This window comes from Armigeres subalbatus, chromosome 2, assembly GCF_024139115.2.
Source record: "Armigeres subalbatus isolate Guangzhou_Male chromosome 2, GZ_Asu_2, whole genome shotgun sequence".
NCBI classification, from domain to species: domain Eukaryota; kingdom Metazoa; phylum Arthropoda; class Insecta; order Diptera; family Culicidae; genus Armigeres; species Armigeres subalbatus.
Window position 1 is genome coordinate 295,573,296 of NC_085140.1, and position 7,946 is coordinate 295,581,241.

Sequence of the window (7,946 nt, forward strand, 5' to 3'; positions counted from 1 at the left end):
TCAAATTACTCGTAGCCTGTTTGTGCCCTGTTGTATGAATCATGATATTCAACGCTAATCATCAAATAATGAAATCAGGCGTGATTGAATAAGATTTCGAAAAGTTTCCTCATTTTCAGCACGAGATCAAACCGCGGATATTAATATTATGTATTATGTAGAAACTTTACCGTGATTGCAAATAATTCAAAACTAAACTCACCGATTAATCTTTTGTATTAAGTGGTGTTCCGAAATGGCCTTGTAATTATGATTTTTAAAATCGGTGGTGTCTTCAACGATGTGACGAATTTCCACTAGCATTAAAATAACCAAAGTATCTTAAAATGTCCTTAAAGCGACGTCTTATTTCCCCTTCTTATGCATATGCAATGCATACATCGAGGGCACTTGTTTTGTGCTAAACATACAAACAACGATTTTCATTGCAAGTTTAGGTAAGAAAATTGTTCCAAGATACGTTTTCGAAAACATGTACGTCCAAATTGCAAAGAAGCCCTGAACTGAGAACGGAAAAGCGGAATAACATACAGTCAACCCTATTTTATGGAACTTATTGGGGAGACGTTATATGAATTTTTGCTTTAATTACGATTTTTTCACTTAATTCATTGATCCTTGGAAACTTTTCAATACGAAACATAATCATAGCAACACAAAGACCTAAAATTGATATGTTGTTTCACATGTTCTTGGTGTTCCAAGAGTTCTCCGGGGCTTAGGCTTTCAGACCACCATGCGTGCGCCTTAACATCTATCGGCTTTTTTGATATGGTACATTATCCCAGCTCAATATTCCTAGCGATTCTTGAATCAGATTGGACATGCCTTCAACATGCGTTTCATTTCAGGTAATCCAAGAATTACAATAATTGGAGTACATGCCTTAAGGTCAATACGCGAGTTAACTAATCACGGACGTGATAGCCTTTTTAAAAAATACTACTACTCTACTTGCTAGTCTAACTAAGTATGATTTTTATTTCCCTAGAAGGTATAATCACAACTCAATAAATCCGAATTGCAACTCAATAAATCCGAATGTCGCATATCCTGGAAATAAATGGGCGAAAGCCCGATTGTTACTATAAACTCATTTCGGTTTATAACTATAAGCACAGCTTTAAAGAAACAGAAGATCAATCAACAACAGCCTTAACAACAACTTCCTCCATGAATATTTAGTGGTCCTGAAAAGGGCCGTTTGTTTATGTTGACTTGAAGCCTTTTGAAGTGATGTACGCCGTGGTCCCGATGAGTGTTAAGGCTGTATCAATGCACTGTTCCATATTAAATACATTATGATCTAAATATAAATTTAGTTACCAAATACTCAAGCTTCATTTTCAGGAGAAATTATCTATTTTTGCTACGGACTGTACGGCTGATGTCAATGATTGGTCATTCAGGTTGAAATCGAACGTTTTGGCAGATGAACTAGCGGAACAATGACGATCATTGACGTTAATCCACTTCACTGGGATGGCATTGGTTCTAGAATAAAACAACATAACTGATGAAGAGAACTATGTTCAATTCTAAATCATTAGTTTTACCTCGGGACACGCAAGAATCGACAAAATACAAAATAGGCCGGAAGATTAATCCTTATTGACAGACAGATATACATAATTGACAGATGCATTCGCATTTAAAATGACTGTACCAAGTACAATAAGACATGTAAAAACATAAAAGATGAAATGAAAAATTATGGCCAAGCGTTCTATAAACAACAATAGCATAATAATAAATTGAATTTGGGACGAGGCTTCATTCGAACCATGTGTCGTCTAATGTCCAATCACTACACTTTAAATGCACATCTTTTTCGAGTAGGGCTCTCAGAAGGCAATCTCTGTGTTTGCGGCGCAGATTATCAAGACATTGACCATGTCGTGTGGGCGTGCGAGGAGCATCGTGGCCCCAGATCAGCGCAAACTGAACGTCTTCGGGTCCGAGGAAGGCAGCCAAAGCCTATTAGAGAAGTGTTGGCGGGTCTTGATCTCGAATACATGTCCCTTGTCCACCAATTTTTGAAAGTTGCTGATGTTAGACTGTAATCGTTGTCCACCCGTCCCTTTAGCTGTCGTAATCCCTTAAGAATGTCTTCCTCTTGTTATGTACCGGTAAACCCCATTCGAATGTCGTCCTCTCGTTGCTGTCCCCCAAAAAACATTTGTCTCGTTACAGAAGTGAAACATCGCTAAATGCTTCGCTAAACTGCGTGAACATCAGCATTGTAATTAATTAAGCACCTAAATTCCCTTCCTTTCCTATTGTATAATTGTATTCCCTAACCTCGACCAAACCGCGAGTCTTTCGGTTCCCCAAAACTAACATTAGTGTATAATAATCATGAAAAATTGTATTCCGGCTCCGTAACGCTTCACGGCAAATGAGCCTTCCAAATAAATGATAATAATAATAATAATAATAATAAGTATAATAGTATAAAATTCAAGTAGCATGTGTTTAGGATATATTTATACAAAACACACTATCCAAAAGTTTAAGTAAATCTTAACCTTATGTCATAAAAATCCATTTGTTAATATTTTGCGATTCGCTGGAATCTAATATGTTATTGTTCCAAATATGAAATTCAAAATTCAATTGAATCAAATATTAAACAATAAAAGACACCGTAGATTTATTACGACCCAATAATTCATTAAATAATATTTGAGGAGCTCCAACTATTTAATTCAAATTTAATCCGAATCATACTCAAATTCAGAACAATTAAATAATATGTCCAAAAAATATACCGATGCGATGATGCATAATTCAAACACAATCGATTTGCAAATTTAATTCAACACCAAATCAAAGGACCAAATCGTACAGATTGTGTGATTTCAACTCTACTGGCAGGCTAATGTAACCTACCAAGATATTGGAATTATATTATTCCATTTACCGTTGAGCGATTTATAAAAACCCAACAAACAATTCAGGCTAAATATGCTAATAAGTAAACATTTGCAGTATATATTTCAAAGTACTTGAAGAACTTCAGCCGTAAAAAGTACTCACCTACATTTATTGAAAATAATATATAAATTCTATGTAATAACAATGTAATACATGCGACGACAAGCAAAGAGAAATTGAGGTAAAATAGAAAATATTCGTTGATAATTTCACATTTATAGATATATCAGAGACAAACAGACATAACACATTGAACATTTACTCATCAAATTCATCGTCGTTCAAACACTAACGACATCTGTTGATTTCAGTTAGTTGAGCAAATCACGAACCAGATGGCGATAGTGAGCGAAAGTCAAACTCGAGCAAATCCGATGCGCGCGCCTCGAGTGATCGATTGGCCAACTAATGATTATTTGAATTGACCAGTAAATCAGTGAACGATGGAAATTTGACGAGTGTTATGTCTGTTTGTCTGTGGATATATCTAATATATAAAATGATAAAATGCAAATTTTCTATACTGTCATCATAGAATTTGAAGTTTAGTTCACATTATTGATATATATTTACTTATTTGCTGCTAATAATAACTTTCAACCTCGAGTTGAGGGCCCTTCGCCAGCGTCCCAACCGGTAGCCGACGACGTACTACCTTTGGCCGCTTTTAACTTGGCCCGATAACTACGTGCCCGATCAGCGTCCGTCCTTGGAAGCTTTGAGGGTGCTTCCGATTGTTGATCCCTTCCACGCTTCCCGGAATCGCGTTTATACTTCGCTGCCAAGTATTGCGACATCGCACTGTATTCACTAGTATGTATCGAATAAACTTCTTCTAAGCACAACTAATGTTTCTCAGTTCACCGATGTGATACGAGACACTAACTGTATATCGAAAAAAATCTGAAAATTGCATGAAAAATGTTGATGAGAAAATGTTTATTCCAAGAATAACCCTGTTTAGTAGGTGCTGGGATTAAAGATGATATTCGATTGTAAATGTACTCAACTGTTAGCAATTTTCATATTTATTTGAATAAGGCCTTGTTCTGTTGCTCTCAAGCAATTGTGAATTGCACTTTCAAGAAAATTCGTCTCAACTCAAACTTCTCCCATGTAGGTGGTTATGATAAGAACAAATTTGTTTTCCACAATACGCCTATCCAATCACAAGCAGCAATAAAGCTTATGATTTGTACATTGAAAAATATTTGTCTCGGCTCAATCTTCTCTCGTGTGAAATTATGATTCTGAAAAGAACCCATTTGTTTTCAGTAATGCACCTTCCCAATCACAGGCAGCAACAAAACCAAAGCAGAATCTAGAGAAAATTTCATTTCATTGCTACTGACCCCAATGTCAGCCACTCGATAAGTTCCCGCTAAAACGCGATAGACACCATCCATGCGAATCAATTTTCGCAGCATCCCCCTCCGAAGAGCGCTTGCGCTGCTGCCGACGCCAAGCGATAATAATTTGCACCTTGAAGAAATAATAAAATAAGAAGAAGAAGAAGAAGAAGAGCCTCTGGTTATGTACGAAAGCACTAGCATCGAACGAAAGAAAGGCGGAGCAAGCAAGCCGATGCTAATGATACGGCTCCCAAAGGGGCGGGGCCTCGGACTCATGCAAACGTATTCTGATCAGCTGAAGTCTGGTTTTCTCGAAAAATCGGCAGGACAATTGCATCGCAGCGCCAACCAGACATCACCGGTGGTGGAAAGGCTGAGGAGAAGGCAACAGCAATGATGGTTGCTACGGGCGGTGGCAGCGACATCATCAAGGGCGTCTCATCGAAGGCGTCGAGCATTATAAACAGCCTCGTAAACGACATCTTCGTGCGTGTCGAGCTGGCCAAGCCCGCCGTTTCGGAGGGTTCCAAGTCAGCTCCTAGTGAATGAACGAAGAAGTAGCTTCATTTAAAACGGCCCTTTTCAGGGCCACAGTCCCACTAAAAGAGGAGAGGAATTTTCGTACCGCGCACGCCGGAAATCAAAATTTTGAAATGAATTTCTACTACTGACTAAAGCCACTGTCAGCCAATTTATGATTTGCCGCTGGAACACGATAAACGTCATTCATTCTAATACATTGTTTTGCAACGTCTCTATGCAAGGACCGCATGGGCTGCTACTGACAAAGAATTTTGCCCGTCACCAAGTGATTATGATTTGCATTTTTAGCAGGTTTTTGTCTCAGCTCAACCTTCTCTCGTGTAAAAAGATGACTTTGTTTCCAATGATGCGCCTTTTCAATAATAAACAGCAAGTATACCGAAATTGCAATCAACTCTTTCTTTTCATAAAATTTTGGTCCTGAGAAGAATCGATTTTCTTTTCACAATGCGCCACTAACAGAGTAACTAAACGATAGTCCGAAGATTGTTGCTTTTGGCTATGACCTCTCGATGTTCCGCTTTCTGCTGAGACTGCTGCTACGGGCGTCATCGTTGTGCCCGTTCTCCGAGAAAATTTAATTGAACTGAGGATTAGAGTCGAGCCCGTATGTTACACGATTTTGATGTCTGTGCTTGCGATGCACATACGCAATTGGTTGGTTTACCAATTTTTCAGTGCCTAGTAAAATTCAATTTTTGCTATGCATTTTTTCGATAGTTGAGCAAAATCTTAAAGAATTTGTCGATCGATTAACACCAAAATCTTTAAAATCGGTTGAAAGACGGCTGAGTTATTAGCCCATACTTCCTGACCACATTTCGTGACGGTCTCAGATTTTAAACTGCAGAATGACCCCCGGAAAGATGTAATCCTACGTCAAAAGAGATAACAGCCGTGTAGCTTAGCATAGCTTAGCTTGATTGACTGTACCCATCGTAGTTGCTAGTTGTGATTGGCCGAGAAACAACAAATAATGCACAGCTCACCAATTGAATAGTTTTCTCGGGACTAGAAAGCTATTCTCACTGTACATGCTTCGAAGTTTCTTTAATTCAAGACCAATAACGATGACGGCCACGTCCTCACAATCAATTAGGATAAGGGAAGGAAAATTAGTTCGACATTCATTGCTACAAGAGACCGAGGAATCCTCTGCATCTCCATGAGCGCACTGAAAAGGAATAGTATCTTAGTTTGGAAGGAAATATATTGGAAATCGCCTTGGTAAGTGACAAATTATTTCTTTTGATCGACTCCATATTCATAATGATACAAGAATGGAAAAACAACGCGTGTCTTACGTATTTTCCCGAAGACTGATTCGTGACGACTAAAACACGCACTGCACAACGCTTGCTCGATAGCTACTCCGAAAAAACACGCACTGAACTGATTAACTTTATAACCGGCCGCGTAATACAGAACACAATATTTCGGCAGATCGCACGATCGTTCTGCTGTCCGAAACAAGAGAAAACACGCACTAAAAAAAAAAGAGATATCTGCCGTGTAGACCTCAAAGCCTAAACTCCAAGGAATTCTTGGATGACCTGGAAAGGAACAGCTATTGAATGCGCATCCAATTTGGCTTAATACATACAATAGAGCATGAACCATTTTGATATCGTCCATTTGGATACGCGTGTAGACCTTAAGGCCAATACTCCTGGGAGCTCTTGGATGACCTGAAATGGAACAGTCAATGAAGGCGTATCCAGTTTGATTCTATGGACTAGAAAGGGCATGAACAATTAAAAAAACGATTGATCTGTAGACGTGTAGACCTTAAGACCTTAAGGCCAGGGAGTTTTTAGATGACCTTAAACGGAACAGTTACTTAAGGCGTATCCAATTTGATTCTGCGGGCTATAAAGGGCATGAACCATTTTTAAAAAACAGACCTTAAGTTACGCGAGTTGTACTTAAGACCTTGGTTACACGTGTAGACTCCAGGAAATTCTTGGATGACCTGGAATAGAATAATTGTTAAAGGCAAATGTTGAAGCATTGCATTAGACTGGAACCCAGCGGGACATCGCAGCAGAGGCAGACCCAGAGGCTAATGGCGGCGAAGCCTCAATAAAGAAATAAAAGAAGTCGACCGAAATCTATCCTGGCAATAGGTTAAAGCGATAGCCGGGCATCGCTCAGGATGGAGATCTTTCAAGTCGGCCCTTTGCACCACCGGAGGTGTACAGGATCCATAAGTAAGTAAAGTAAATGTTGAAGATGCACAAGAACTTCTAAGTTCATTGGGCTTCTAAGAGTGCCTTCTTATATATTTACTTTTGGATGCCAATTATGTTTAAAATTCTTTTTACGTCACCTTTAGATAACGAACATCGATAAAAAAAGACAAAAACTGTATAATTATCGCAAACCATGAAAACAAGCTTATCAGACTACAAGTGCGAAAAAATCGCATAGTCAACTTGCACCGAGAAGTGATGATAAAACGCTCAATCGCGGATCGCGGAATGTCAAACTTTGAACAACGGTAAATCACATGTCCTACTGGGTTTTCTACTTCGCCGATTTCCCAAACGACCCTAAAGGTCCAACCGCCGAAGAAATTATGTGAGAATCGGGTTTGCCCTGTGCGAAGGCGGGAGATGATTTGGTGGTCCTTCAGACTGGGCTTGTCGTTCCAGGCTGCCGTGGATCCCTTCACCTTCCGTAGATGCGTGGTCCTGGAAGCTGCTCATTGGTTCTCCCAATCCTGGCTGACGATCTTTTTGATCCATGCTTAAACGTCAGAATGGGTAACGGATGTCGTGAAACGGCGCCCGGTGCCCAACTCCTACAAGACTGTCCGCAGTGGCGGAATCATTCAGGACTAGGACCGGTTTATTGGAAGGAGTGGTAGTGGCAATAAACTAAGTTGCGGTTTCCGCTGCATTTTTCAGGAAGGCTATCCGACACCATTAGGTTGTAACGCCGACTCTTTGTCTCCAAAGGGAACCATCAGTGTAGCGGTACTCGTGTTTCTTAAACTAGGTGTTTAGCAGCCTGGCGAACTATGTTCGTTCGAGCTTTCGTGTTGTCTCCTCTTTAAAAGCGCATCGCAATGGAGTGGTTTATGTTGGCTGTGCATTAGGGCCAGCTCCTCGT